This window comes from Monodelphis domestica, chromosome 2 (assembly GCF_027887165.1).
Source record: "Monodelphis domestica isolate mMonDom1 chromosome 2, mMonDom1.pri, whole genome shotgun sequence".
Taxonomy (NCBI): domain Eukaryota; kingdom Metazoa; phylum Chordata; class Mammalia; order Didelphimorphia; family Didelphidae; genus Monodelphis; species Monodelphis domestica.
In genome coordinates this window covers 73528264-73544345 of record NC_077228.1, presented here as the reverse complement: position 1 = coordinate 73544345, position 16082 = coordinate 73528264, and the positions used below count along the sequence as shown (strand labels likewise).

Genomic DNA, 16082 nt, shown 5'->3' with positions numbered 1-16082 from the left:
TTATATGAATGTCATGCATTCATTTTTCTTATCAATATTTTCATCTTATCATATTTAGTGCCAACATTTGATAAAGAGTATGAGTTGCTTCCTGTGTCTTGCCCGAAAGTTGGGCTAGAGATACAAAATTTGAGATTCAGACATTATTAATATGTGGGACCTACTTTTTCAATATGCTAATTTGTTACAAGGATGAATTTTGTGACGAGATTGATGGAAGAGGAAGATTAGTAATAATGCTGTAAAAAGAAAGAATAAAAAATTCATCAAGGAAGAATTTTAAATGTTTGGAATAAAATAGATGAAAATTGAGATGGAAACAAATATTTGCGACAGACAGCTTTTGGAATTGATATAAGATTGTGGTTTCATATTAATACCTTTTTTCCTATTAACATGGAAGTGTTCATGTTCATTGGTGACTGTCAAATTCAGAATAACAAAAAAGATTTAAATGTAAAAAAGAAACCAAGTTAATGTAATCAAAGCTAATAGAACTCTCACTGATTAAATAACATTGCATAAAAAAATACAAAGAGCACTAATATAAGTCAATCAAATCTTGTACAAGTCAGACTTGGAAAGAAAAATATGCCTATATGGGAACCAATAAAATATGTGGTTACATCGGCCTATACTAGACTGTAAGGCTGTCAGTAGGTAAGGTCAGGGTATGAGGTGGAATAGGCATATTAGGCACAGTAGATAGCATGAGAACTGTGGTTCTCATGTGATTTACTTATGGTAAATCTACATAGGTTGTTACATGCCTTTCATGGAGGAGTAATGTAATATTGTGCAATGGAATGCAGGATACTGGCTTTGAATCCTAGCTCAAACATCCACAACTATGTAAGCATGGAGAACTAAGTTTGCCAAATAAGAATTTTCCCCCTTTTATCCCCCTAATATTGTCTTGCATTATGCTGTCTTCAGGAGAGATAAAGAATGTTTACTGTTATCCAGATGGCAATGATTACATTTTCTCTCAGGTTTCTCTGTTTGAATAATCAAAGATGCCATCAGAGTTAAGAAATCAAGATTAGGATAACAAGGTTAAATCTTTGTCCCTACACCTTTACTGGGTAAGTCCAAGTATCCATATTTCTTCATCATTAAATAAAGATCAGATTGAATTTCCATGAATGTTGGGAGAACTGGGAAAGTATTTAAGTGAAAAAAAGCCTTGAGGCTCTCAGCTCTTCTCCCAAGCTTGCTGCTTGGCTGCAGTCGAATCCCTTTGACAAGATGGTGAAGGTCAGAGTCAATGGATTTGGCTGTATTGGACGCATGGTGACCAGGGCAGCATTCAGCTCCAGTGGAATGACCCCTTCATTGACCTCAGCTACATTTTACATGTTCCAATATGATTCCACCCATGGCAAATTCAAGATCACTTTAAAGGCAGAGAATGGAAAGCTGATGATCAATGGAAAAGCCATTACCGTCTTCCAGGAGTGGGATCCTGCCAAAATCAAATGGGGAGATGCTAGAGCCATGTACATTGTGGAGTACACTGGCATTGTTACTACCATGGAACTGGGGCTAACTTGAAGGATGGAGTCAAGTGGGTAAATATCTCTGCCCCTTCTGCTGATGCCCCAATATTCATGATGGGGGGGGTGAACCATGAGAAATACCATAATTCCTTCAAGATCATCAGTAATGCCTCCTGCACTACCAACTGCTTGGCCCCCTTGGCCAAGTTCATTCATGACAACTTTGGCATTGTGGAAGGACTCATGACCATAGTCCATACCATTACCACTACCGAGAAGACAGTAGATGGCCCCTCTGGCAAGCTGTGGCGTGATGGGCATGGGGCTGCCCAAAATATCATCCCTATTTCCACCAGTGCTTCCAAGGCTATAGGAAAGGTCATACCTGAGCTGAATGGGAAATTCATAGGCATGACCTTCCATGATCCTACTCCTACTGTGTCTGTGGTGGATCTGACTCGCTGCCTGGAGAAAGCTGCCAAAAACAATGATATTAAGAAGGTGGTGAAGCAAGCTGCAGAGGGATCCTTAAAGGGCATCTTGGGCTACACAGAGGACTAGATTATATCTTGACTTTAACAGTGACACCCACTCTTCTACCTTTGATGCTGGCACTGTCATTGCCCTTATCGACCATTTTGTCAAGCTCATGTCTTGGTATGACAATGAGTACAGTTACATCCACCATGTAGTAGACCTCATGATGTACATGACCTCCAAGGAGTAAAGTGGAAAGCCGTGAATCTTCTTCCCCAGCCAAAAAAGAGAGTAGTTCCACCACTGGGGAGCCTGCATCCATAATAACCTATGTCCCTATGCTGGAGAGCCCATGCCCCATTCACATCCTTACCCGGAAGCACCCCTGTAGTGGGGAGGAGTAGCATAGAGTCTTGTGCATCATCAATAAAGTCATCATATTCAGTGCAAAAGCAAAAGCCTTGATGATTTACTCATTAGGTTAGTATTCTGATAAAGTGGAAAGTGAGCTAGTGTTGGAGTCTATGGACTTGATTTCAAATTAAGAATCCTCTCCACTTACTACCTATGTGACCTAGGAAAAAACACTTAACTTCCCTAGACCTTACTTTCATCAGCTATATAATGATTAGGTGGTAACAGATAGCTGGAGAGGTCCCTTCTGGCTCTGAATCTCTAATTTGTACTATCCTCTGACACTCATTTGATGAATAGTATATTCCATTTTATATTAGTTGTTATTTTATATACATGTCTTAGCCTAAGTAGACTAGAAGCTCCTTGAAGAGAAAAATGTCATATTTATCTTTGTACTCTCATTACCTTGAATATGCTTTGCATATAGTATGAATTTTTTTGATTGACTACATAACCTTTTCTCAGATGTTTTACTTTCCAAAATATTAATCATTGCAATGATCATCTCCTTGTGGACAGAGAAGCTCTGAGGGTACCAGTTGGTGATCAGCCAATGGAAATAAGATTCCACAAGAGGAAATAGCTTTCTAGTTCAATTCATTTCATTCCAACAAACATTTATTATCTAGTAAGTCCTAGGCACCTTATTACATAATTTACAAAGGATAAATTTAGAAAATATAAGACATTCTGCCATCAACTTGCACACATAGCAAGGGCAAATACAAAAGATATACAATACATGAAGTCCCTCTCATGGATGGGTCACATCACTTCCTCAGATATCTTGCCAAGGAGTGCATCCAGTGTTCTAGTCCTCATCATTCCTAGCGAATCTTGCAGATCTTAACCTTTAAAGTAGACTTTGTATTGAACATCTATAATGAAGTCAAAGCATAAAGTCACAGGCCACTGAGTCCTTAGGTCATAATTATGTTAGAGTCCTATTATTAGAGTGTCATCCAATTGGTTATGGAAGTTACCAAGGTTCTTCTTTACTCTGAAGCAAAAAAAAATATTGTACCATGCTGTCAAACACCGGATGTGATGGATATATTCAGTTCTCAGCTCTTTAATTAAAATTAATGAAATATCACAGTAAAGTGTAATCAGAAACCACTGTTTTCTCCTTGAATAATATCATTCCTACACACTTCATGGCAAATGATTAAACCAGAAATGTTCATTCAAATAATGTACTTGACTTGTGTCTAAGCTACCTTGGAAATATCATCTTTAAATGGCAGGGAATTTCTGGTAGTGAAATACAATAAACTTAGGGAAGTTCCAGGGAGCAGACACAACTGGTTGAGTACCTTAAAAAATAGCATATGAATGGTCATCTGTATCAGGGGGGTCATTTGAGTTTCTAGTTTCTTCCCATCTAGATATTAGACTGATCTTTCAGTCTATCTTCATACCAATGAAATATTTCATGAGAGAATAAAGAAGCACTAAACTCACAGTCACCTTATGCCTGAATCCTAAAGCGAAGACAGTTTGGTCTCCTTTCTTTGCTTGTGAGCTGCCCAGCAGTTCCATTCTTCACTTGAATTGACTCTTTAGAATTAATTGTTAAAGGCTCTTGGGAAGCAGCAGGAGTATATTAAGAATCAGTCTGATTTATTTAGTATTATGCCTTGTGACTTTTTGCCTGTAAGGGTAGGGGGAGCATCACTTCTTTTATAACCTTCATTTCTCTCCTCCCTTTCGCCCATTCCTCTTGCACATAAATAAATGTCAGTTGCTTGATTCAAAGTCTAGTATCAGAGAAATAAGGCTCATTTAGGGGATGTCAGTTGATGAGTGTTGATCTCTGAATAGGGGCTGAGTTCTCTATACCTGGTCCTGGAAAGGTACTTTTGACCAAGATCTAAATATTGGTTCATTAAAAAGAGCAAATGTGGGGTTTTCCTTCTTCTGGGTTATTATAAATCTCCTTTGTGCCAAGCAGATAAATGTTCCACTGTCACCAGGGGCACTGCTGGTGAATGGCTGGTCTAATATTACTGGCCCCTAAGTGGCTAAGGTGAAGTCTCTCCCCTAGTAATGGAACGACTACATCTGGAATATTGTGCTCAGTAGGTGGGCATTAATTAGAGCTAACGGCCTATAATTGGAACTGCCTTTATTCCTTCCATTCTAGGAGGCTGGTACTGTCAGAAGTCTCATTTTCACTGAAGCATCATAATTAACACAAAGCCTAATGTGAAAGGCATATGAGGCTGAGCACCAAAATAGTTCTGAGCTCCCCAAGGGTGTGTTTGTGTGTAAGGGTGGGTGGATGGAGGAGAAAACCGTAGAAAGGAGAAGAAGCTTGTTATATTGACCTTCAATTAATTTCAACTTGGCAATTTAGAGATAAGCTCTGAACTCTCTCAATATTGGCTAGATTCCTTGACCATTCATTCTCTAAATAAAGACCTCAAAATATTTTGAAAAAGTAATGACTTCACTGAGCTTTGGCAAGCTAGGCTTCTGGTTATAGGATCTATATTGGACATACTAGTTAACCACTTTTCCTCCATTTTTCCTGCTGCTAAATTGAGATTTAGATGATATGTTTCAGTTGAGGAAATGAGAGACTTATGAAAAATTATAGTCTCATAGAATTAGAGGAAGAAGGGATCTCCAAGGATATTTAGACCAATGTTCCCACTTTACACACAGGAAACTGTTATGCAGATGAGTATGTTTTGAAAAAAATTTTGGTAATATTTTATTTTTTCCTAACTAAATGGTAGAAGCAATTTTTAAAATTTGTTTTTCTCATATTTTGAGTTCTAATTTTTCCCTTTCTCCCCTTCCCCTTCCCTGGGATGGTAATTAATTTGACATAGGTTATATATGTGCTATCATGTAATACATATTTCCCCATTCATCATGTTTTTGGAAGGAGAGACATATCACTTTATATGCTTTTTTTGCATCTTGTATTTGGACATTGGATTTTCTGTTCAACTCTGATCTTTTCATAAGGAATTTTTGCAAGTCCCAGATTTCATTAAATAGCGATGAAGAACATTAAATGATTTGTCCAAGGTTATAGAAATAGTGTCAGAGGTGGGATTTGAACTGAGGTCCCCTATCTCCAGAGCCAGTGGTCTCTCTCCTATATCACATCACTTTCCCCGATTTGTGAGGTCTTGAAAAAGTAATAATATCTATGGAGCCCTTGGAGTGCCTTGAAAGAAAATTTGAGGTATTTTTTCTTATTATTACTGCTGGTCTTCCAATTCCCCAGAACTCTGAGAACACATTTAAGTGATTACTTCATGAAGAGTCTAGTAGAAAAGTAAGACTAATACATTTCTACACTTGGCAGCTCCCACATAGCAGAGGACCCTAGGTGCACTTACAATCACTATCATATCCTCGTTCTTTTTCCCCTCGATTCTGCTTAGAACATAATGAACTCAGAACACCTGCAATCCATCTCCTAAGAAGACCAGGTTTGTGTACATTCCAGCAGGTGGCCTGCAGTCCTCTGCCCATATGCACAGTTATTTCTTAAACTCTAATGAGCTGCAGAACTGGCATGAGAACAAGTTGTAGTCGATGGATAAGTTTCCTCCTGAAATCCCACTGTCCCAAGTAAAGGGGCATGACACGAGAGAATGAAAAGGGGAAAGGGTGCTTGTGGCACTGGGGTTCTGTAAGCCAGGCAGAGGACTCTTAGTTGGAATCTTAGGTCACAAAGACATTGCTTTGAATTTTAAGTAATTGAATTTAAATGAGTCCTAGAATTCTGCAAAATTTGCCTTTAAACACAAGGAAGTCTTCATGGAGGAATAATGTGATATTCTTCATATAAAACAGGAGTTAACCTAGAGGTCTGTGATTGGATTTTAGGGGGAGTGTGAACTTGGGTGGAAAAAAAAATCACATCTTTATTTTCTCTAACCTTTTTCTAAATTAACATTTTCTTTCATTATTTAAAAATATTCTGAGAAAGGTTCTTACCAGACTTCCAAGTGGCCCACTACACAAAAAAGGTTAAGAATCATTGATATAGGGGCAGGTAGGTAGCACAGTGGATAGAGAGCCAGGCTTGGAGTTGAGAGGGTCTTTGTTCAAATACAGCCTAAGACAGGTGTGTGTCCCTGGGCAAGTCATTTAACCCTGATTGCCTAGTCCTTGCCATTCTTCTGTCTTAGAATTGATAGTAAGATGGAAGATATATTTGGTTGTTTGTTTTTTAAAATATATTTTGATATAAAGAAAGGACAACCATGAAAATACCAAAACCTGAATTGCCATGTACTTCCTGGAGTTGTGTATGATATTGTCATACGGAAGTGAAACTCATGACAGACAAGGAGTTCCTGATGCTCTGTGCTCTTGTGACTTGGGAAACAATTGTAAAATGATGCATTAAGAATATGTTGACACCTGCAAATTCTCCTGTGCCTTCTGTCTCCAAATGCAGCAAATGACTGAGAAAAAGCAGCATTTGGGTAGATCAGTGGGGATGAATGGACTGCTGTTTTGGGCTTTTTGCTGATTAGCAAGAGGATGAGCAAAAGCTGAAGAAATAGAGAAATTCTTGGCATAACGGGATAATGACTTCTAAATGAAATCAACATATTCTTTCATACTTGGGGATGTCAAAGATGGCCATGGGGAAGAAAATGGAAAAAAATAATGGAAAATGATTCAGGACTAAGAAACAAAAGAGGTCATAGATTCGTAAAGTAAACAAAAATTTCACATCCATATAGCAGAAAAATTTTGGAGGGAAGCAGAAAAGTGGCCAGACCAAGGACCTGGTGGATGGGCGCCCTGTGGAGGCGAAGCCAAGCAGAGCTGCTGCTGAAGACTGGGCATAGTTGGATGTGAGATCTCCAGCAGGGATTTCCAGGCCCTCTCTGGGCCTTAGAGAAGGGATTCATGGTGTTTATCAAATTTGCAGACACACAATATCAGCCCAGTTCATGATAGGACCCAGAAAGGTCCAAACAAGCCAGAACATAAGAATTGGATCCAATGAGATGAAATTTAGTAACCATCTAAAATCACTTATAAGACATCCATCTGAAAAAAGTCTGGAGGTTTTAGTGGACTGCAAGTTCTGTATGACTTTGCCTAGTGATAGGAGAGCCTAGAAAACCAAGGCCACTGTCAGCTCTTTTAAGAAAGATGAGAGTTGGGGCAGCTAGGTGGCTCAGTGGATAAAAAGCCAGGCATGGAATTGGGGAGGTCTTGGGTTCAAATCTGATCTCAAATACTACCTAGGTGAATAAACCTGGACATGTCACTTAACCCCGATGGCCTAGGCCTTACCATTCTTCTGCCTTAAGATGGATACTTCATATCAATTCTAGGACGAAAGGGAAAGGCAAGAGTTCACTCCACTGCCTGTGTCATGCCACAGCAACTAACTCTTGTTTTGTTGGCAGCAGAGCCACCATTTTGGAAAGGTCTAGGTAGGCTGGAGAACATTAAGAGAAGGGAGCCAGGATGGGGAAGGGCCTTAAATGCATACCTAATTCTGTCGAAAGTAAGGAAACTTATGTTGAATGATGGCTGGCTCCCCTCTCTGGAGCTTGGAAGCAGGGGCTGCCTGGCCACTTGTTGGGCGGGTGAGAGTCAGGCCTGTCCTTCTCTGGGCATACAGTGAGTCTCTGGACATGATGAATAAAGAACAAAACCTCTCACTTGATCTATCCAGCCCTGTTGGCTATCATTCTGTGTATCTCATCCCTTTTGTGGTCAAACTTCTTGAGAAAGTCATCTACACTTGGTTCACTTTCTTATCTTTCACTCTTTTCTGAACTCTCTGCAGTCTGAATTCTGACCTCAACAAGGGTCTTCTACTTGTTTGACCACTCCTTCTCACTCTCCTTTGCTGGATATTTATTCAGGTCATGTCCTTTAATTCTGGGTTTCCCCCAGAGTTCTCTTTTGGGCTGACTTTTCTCCCATTAAATTATATTGCTTAGTGGGAGACTTTCCATGAATTCAATTATATATTCTATGCAGGTGATTCTATTTTTCTTAGTTCTTGTATCTATGTTAATCTCCAATTTCTCTTCTCCTATAGCCTTTTGTATATCACAAACTAAATTTCCTGTAGCTATCTTAAACTCAACATTCTTCAAACAGAACTTATCTTTCCCAAAAAAACTTTCTTTTTCCTACTTCCTTTATTACTGTCAAAGAAAGGTACCACCATCCTGACAGTAGGCAAGGCTTACAGCCTAGGCATCATTCTCAACTCCTCACTCTTTCTCACCCCTTTGGACCAATCTTTTCCCAAAGCCTGTCAATTTAAACTTAATAACATATCTTGTATATTCCCTCTTTTTTCTTGTGATACCGGTACTACCTTGGTGTAAGCCTTCTACACCTTACATTTTAACTATTCTGTTAGCTTTGTGGTTTTTACCCTTGCTTGAAAATTTCCCTACTCCTTTCTATCTTCCATTTAGTCATGAGGTTCATCTTCCTCAAGTACAGTTCCATTAGATTATTGCCAAGGCTCACTATCCCCTTCAGAATAAAATATGAAATCCTCTAGTTTTTCCATCAAATCTCTTGGTACCTTGGCACCTTTCTACCTTTCAAATGGTCTTAGAACTTACTCTCTTTCCTCTATACCCAGGGTACTCTGTGATGCTGTGACACTGGTTTCTCTTCTGCTTCTCAGAAAAGACACTCCAAGCTTAAGGCATTTTCACTGGTCACTTACCTTCCTCACCTTTGCCTGCTGATTTCAAGGTTTTCTTCAAGTTCCAGCTAAAATTTCACCTTTTCCAGGAAGCCTTTACTGACCCACCTTATTGCCAGTACCTTTCTCTTTTCCTTCTTTCTTCATATCATCTTGTTTTTATGTCATTGGTTTGTTGTTTCCTCCATCAAAGGGTGAGCTTAATGGGACAAGGACTTTTTTTCTCTTTTGTATTCTCAGAATTTAGCGTAGTGCATGGCACATAGTTGGCACTAAACATTGCTAGTTAACTTGTCTTAATTTACTGAAACACAAAAATGTGAAATGATCTATATTTTTATAGACTAGAAATGAATATAGATTTGGAAGTCAGTTCTAAATCAACTTTTTGTAAATGGCATAGCTATTAATTTGATAGAATAAAGGGAATAAATATGAGAAGAGATATACTATGTATTAAAAATGGCTCCAATGAAAACTACTTAAGCAAGTTATTGATATCCCCAAATGTGAAATGGACAAAAGACCAGACTTGACATGACAATTCCTGTATCCTAAGAAACTTTAAGATAAGAATAGGGAATGGACCTTGGATCCTATTGGTACAAAGCAGTTGATGTCTATGAATATTGGTCAGCACCTTCTTTTCAACTAAGTGTTTTAAAGAGTTACCTAGACCATTGAGAGGTTAAGTGACTGGAGGTAGAACCTGATGGCTTATTTTCTCTAAGGAAGTTTAACTGATATAAATCAATCATCACAATGAGTTCAAAGGAGTCAAGAAACTATTGATCCCAGAATCACCTAATCTTTTAAAACTTGTTCTTAACCCTTACTTTCTGTTTTAGTAATAACTCTAAAACAATAGGGCAAGAGCTAGGCAAAAGGGATTAGATGATTTGCCCAGGGTCACATTGCTAGGAAGTGTCTGAGATTAAATTTAAACCCAGGTCCTCATGACTCCAAGGCTAGAACTGTGTTACCTTGCTGCTATCTTGCCAAGCAGAGTGATATAATAGTTAAAGGTTATGTGAAAGTGAAGCCATAGAATGTAGAAGAAGAAAAGGACTAGGTGCCATGTGTACTACATGTGCTTTAAGTGAAGAGAGAAGCTTCTGGCCAATAGCTAATTCCTTGATCAGTTCTTTAAGGACTGCAATAGGCAGTATATTTATAAGAAGAATCCAACATTTTGGGTAGATGCCTCATAAAGGATTTATCAGAGGAAATGGACAAGAGATACTCAGAATAAGAGAAAGCTTCAGGTTTTTTTTTTGTTTGTTTATTTGTTTGTTTTTTGTTTTTTTACAATTCAGGGATTTCCCATGATTTTTTTTACAAAAATTGTAGTTTTTTTTTTTTTTTAATAACACAGGGATTTCCCAGGATTCTATTCCTCACTTTTCCACTCCAAATCTTCCAAGGTGAAAATTCAGGAAGACAGTGTGGTTCAGAAGAATTAGTACTGGCTATGGAGTCCCAATTCCTGTGTTAAGATTCTAGCTCTGCTTTTTAGTAGCTTATGTGACCTTAGTCAAGACATTTAACTTTCCTCATCTGTAAAATGAAAGGGTTGAACCAAATGGCCAAGAAGAAACTAACATTTCTTCTAATATTTAAGATACTAAAAAGGGGAGGAGGTTAAGCAAAATGTACTGACACAACAGCTAAATCTTTATGTAATTAAAACTCTATACTTCTTTACCCCTCTACAGAAAAGAAAGTAACATGTTTCCTCTTTATTCTTCTGGCATTAATCATAAGATTTACTATGAAATCAGGGGATTTTAGCATTATTTTAATTTAGATTATTGAAATAATTGAGCATATTTTCTCCTGATTCTTTTTATTTCACTTTGCATTGATTCATGTCTTATATTTCTCTGAATTCCTCATATTTGTCATTCTTATGACATAATGATATTTCATTTCATTCATATGCCATGTTACCTTAATTTATTTTTCCAATTTATAGGATAGGGCCAATCACCCATTTTATTCTTAACTTTTTCTAGCACAAAAATATTATTATAGGTTTTATGTATGTATGCATGTATTTATATATGTATTGTATTGTTCTTTTTGAATTTTTTAAGGTATATGTAATGAAAAGAGGTCTCTGTGTCTAAAGGTATGAATAGTTCTTAAGTTTAGTGACATTTCTTATATAATTCCAAATTAATTTTTTGGAACAGATGGACCAATTTATAGCTCTAACAACAGTATCTTTATATTGAAAATATCTGTTTTTTATCATCTTTGCATCTTAATGGGTATAAAGTAAAATTTCCCAGTTATTTTTTTTTATTTCTTACTAGCAATTTTTAGAATTTTTGTTTGAGTATCTATAGTTTATATCTCTTCTTTTGAAAAATAGTTAATATACTTTGATCATTTGTCTAAAGAGATATGATTCTTAGTTTTATACATCTGTTTCAATTCCCTCTGTATTTTGCTGTTTAAATTGTTGAAGAATTTACCACAATATTGTGAAAAATGAAGAGAGCTTAAGTAGAAGGAGCTGTGCTTGACTCTATTCTGCTTAGTTGTTTTTTTTTTTCATTAGAGACTTGAATAAAGGCATGGATGACATCTTTACCAAATATTCAGATGATAAAAAGGGTACAAGATAGCTAACAAATTGGATAGGAATAACAGTATCTCAAAAATTCTCAACATTTGTTGGATATGGTATACAGCATGGTTATTGAGGTCACTTCCAAGTTTGAAATTCTATGATTCCTTTTTCTAATTTCAAGAGTAATGGTTGTTCCTTACAGATACCTGGGTATATGTATACATGCTTAAGTCCTTCTTAATTAACTTGAATGACAGAAGCCAGGTCAATTAAGTAGTCTTCCATGCTAATCCATACTTGGCATTTAGTAATCTACATTCAGAGTCTGGTACTATAATGAAAAGAAGTGCCCAGGATAAATAGATGGTGAATTCTTGAGAACAATCTCTCACTGAGTCTCTAGCCTTAAAAGTGTGATTTTACTGTCAGATGGACATGTCCTTCATATTTAATTGTAGATTTCATATATCCCTGTATCATGGGCTATGGGTGGCCTTGAAGGTTTTATTCATATTATCCACTTTCTAGGTATGTCCAAGAGAAAATGAAATATTGGAGAAAGGTCACTGACACAGTATGAGCCTAAGAACAAAAGAAATTCCTGCTGAGTCAGTAGTCAGTCCTTCATAGTATTCTTTTTCAAGTAGTTGTCACAAGGAACCATTTCTAGGAGAGTAGGTCAGTTGTTCTCGATTACATTTGTAACTATTAGGCCCATGGTCTGATAAGTCAAATTTAAAATGTTCCAAGTTCATAGTAACGCTGCCTATGGAATTATAGTTATGAAACACATGATTGGCTTGTGATAATGCCTTCAGAGAGTTAAATCTAACACAGAGCTGTGGGTTTCAATTTTCAGTCCTAAACTAGGGAAGACTATGCCCTCCTGTATGGTTCTGAGAGTCAACTCCATAATTCTGTGAACAAAGGGTCCCAGAGAAATTCACAGGTAGGCTCACCCAAAGGTATTTATGAGAAATAAGATTTAGTTGGTCAGATATAGTCTCTAATGAATAAAAAGATTTGATCAGGAATGAGTTTCATTTACAGTGATTTGTGTAAATGGAATTTTTTACCCTAGGACTACGTTCCCCAGAATTCCTTTAGTATTTCCCAGAATTCCTTTCCTATTCATCCTCATATAAGTCCTGACATTTTGTTGTTAAATGTTTCTGGGAACTCCACCCTTGTACTCTTCTTCCTGCACTCTCCTTGTTCTCTTCCTGCTTTTCATGATCCTGCAACTCCTCTTTACTAAGGCTGTTCTTTCCTCTGCTTCAAGTTATTACTATGAAATCTTATAAAAATAACATTTGGAGTATTTGAATATTGATTTTTAAGCTTACATTTCTGGCCACCATGACTTTTGTACTCCAGGATTATGTTCCCCAGAATTCTTTTGCACAGATCTGAAGGAATTCAAGGGGTAAGATGGTTAGGACTCCTACTTTCATCATGTCTTTTTTCTCTCTCTCATTGCTCTAATATCCTGAATTAGAAATCATGATTAAAATCAACAAAAGAAAGCAAACAAACATTTATATACTTCTCTCTCCTTATCCTTGTAGCATTTGTTTCTCATGATCTTTCTTGGGGGCTGGGATTAGAAGAAAGGACCTACAGATGAGGATTTGAAGAACTTTTACCCTTTGAAGATGGCTAGCTCAAGCTTTAAGCAGAGTGCTATTACATAGCTTTTTAACAGAATCTTAGAAAAGGAAAAAATGAAAGCCATTAATGTTTAGGACTATATTCTCTAAATCCCCATCTCCTCCTCAGTAAGTCATTAAGTATCACTCATTCATTAATTCATCTAAATTCTACTTAATTATATTTGCTTTCTTTTTATATCTAGATCATGGGATATAACATTCTGTATATCTAGTACTCATTGGGTGAACTAATGTTTTCCTTTTAGTTTCACATTACCAAGTTTAAGCTTGAAGGCAATATCCTGTAATTCTAGTGTTTTGTAGCCTTTCAGAATTTCATTGATCTCATAGAAAGACTTCTGTCATTATCTCCTGTGGTGGTTTATGAAAGAAAAGGTCAAAACTCTCTCTGTAAAAAGATCCTGATGGCCTTTATGGCAAACAGTCATCTCCTTAGCACTTAAAAGCCTTCTTTTGTCTTTGCTAATGTGTTCAGCACATTATAGTATGGTCTTAATGAGGTTGCTGGCATTTATATAATGCTTTGAGGTTTGCAAAGTCACCTTATTTTATTTTCACAACAACTCTGGGAGGTAGACATCATTATAATCCCCATTTTATAGATAAGAAAACTGAGGCAGATGGTAGTTAAGTGACTAGCCAGGATTATAATGTGAGTAAGAGTTTGAGATCAGGTTTGAACCTAGACTTTCCTGACTTTAGGTATAGAATTCTATCCACTGTGGTAACTCGCTATAATAGTAAGTAGTAGGAACATCAGCAATAACAGCAGAATGAGTACACTTGTAGTAGTAGTAGTAGTAGTAGTAGTAGTAGTAGTAGTAGTAGTAGTAGTAGTAGTAGTAGTAGTAGTAGTAGTGAGAATAACAACAATAATTACATGAACTGATAAAACAACAGTTTTGAGCCAGGTATTAATGCCTAGAGAGGAGTCATTCCTTGACCACAGGTTGCACCAGAATCTGTGCCAGCCATCTTGCAAATATATGTAGTGTATTATCATGGAGATTTGATTGGTATATAATGATTTTGCCCAAACTTCACCTTGTAAAATGGAAAAATAATGGAACACACAATTGACAATGGGTCAACATGATTATCAGGGAGGTGACATGGTGCAGAGGTTTGAGCATTAATCTAATTAGGTACATTGAGTTTAAATTCCATCTTTGATCCTTTGATCCTCCATAGCTGTACTCACCACAGGTAAGTAGTCTGAATGTTAAATTCATCATCTGTAAAATGAGCATAACACTATCCACTGTACCTCCCAGGATTATTGGGAAGATAAAATGAGATTAACAATGTAAAAGCATTTGGCAATTCTTGAAGGACTATGTAAATATCAACTCTATGTATTTTTTAAACCATAAAGTGCTTTTAAATATGAGTTCTTATTACATCAATGACAACAGAGAAAAAGTGGCAGGAAAGACAGCAAAGCTTTGGGGACCCCAGTAAAATGAATACTGAGATAGAAATAAAGCAATACAGAAAATCTTGTCATTTGTTGAAGATACATTCAAGAAGTCTTTGCAAATAAAGAAATCAATAAACTCCAATTTATTACACCAATTATAAACCGATAGTATTGGAGTTGTACCAATTTTTAAGAAGTCTATTCCTCAACTTCTATTATCCTATCACTGAACCATCATTTGCTTTCCTTCTACATGCTATTCTTGGCAGAATGGGGGGAGGGAGATGAGAACAATTTGTTCTAATTGCTCTGAAGATGGCTGAAGTAGGTGCTGTGGAGTGCCTACAGCTTGGTCAGATATAAAGATGCCAAGGTCATCCACTGCAACTCAGGCCATTGACAATTGTCCTGACTTTTGTCTTTCTATTAGACTTTGATGAAGTTGGAAGAGAGAGTGAGGTTGATGAATTGTGCAACTCTGCCTTATTTAAATTCAATTCATGTGCAAGTCAAGACATCACCCAGTTGTGTCATTGATCCTCTTCTAAAACAAAGGACAAAAACAATATGCCGGGATCAAGTATTTTTAAGAATAGAGGAATGTTTGACAATTGCCAGAGTGAAAAAACAGAGTTCTCCTGATATGTGAACAATGGTCATGAGTTTGTTGTGATTACTTGAAAGCTATAAAGGAAAATTTGTGAAAAGCAAGAACCTCCTGTACTTTGTTTTTTCTCTTATCCCTCTTACTCTCCCCTCCAACTTTCTCCTTTTAGTCAGTTTCCCCCCTTTCTCTTCCCTAATGTTACTCCCCTTTCCACTCCTCCCTTTTTATTATTCCCCTCTTACTATAGTGCCTTTTAAATGACCCCCCCCAATTTCTCCCTCCTTGTATTGTATTGCTCCCCTCCCCACCAGTCCTTTTGTTACCCTTCTACTTCCCACAGGGTGTGATATAGTTCTCTGCCTCAATGGATCTGACTTTTCTTTCCTCTCTGAGTTAATTCCAATGAGTATAAGATTTAAGTATTACCTGTTACCAACCTCTTACACCCTTCCATTGTATTGGTCTTTCCCCCCACCCCCACCCCTATGTGCTTCTTTATGAAATATTTATTTACCCCATTTTTATCTTTTCACATTTTTCTTAGTATTATACTCTTATCCCTAGTTTTTATATATTTTGACATACCATCCTATATAGTTTGTCACTGTACCTCATATTTCTTCTAACTCCCCTGATGATAATAACAATATTTAAGAGTTACTAATATCATCTTTTCATATAGGAATACAAATCATTTGAACTTATTGAGTCCCCTTAAAGATTTTTCCCCCTCTTAATTAC

General features: G+C 37.0%; 1 pseudogene; it reads left to right on the top strand.

Annotated features, from left to right (window-relative positions):
• Positions 1–1248: 1248 nt before the first annotated feature.
• LOC100016567 (glyceraldehyde-3-phosphate dehydrogenase-like) lies at positions 1249–2226 on the top strand (annotated as a pseudogene).
• Positions 2227–16082: the final 13856 nt, after the last annotated feature.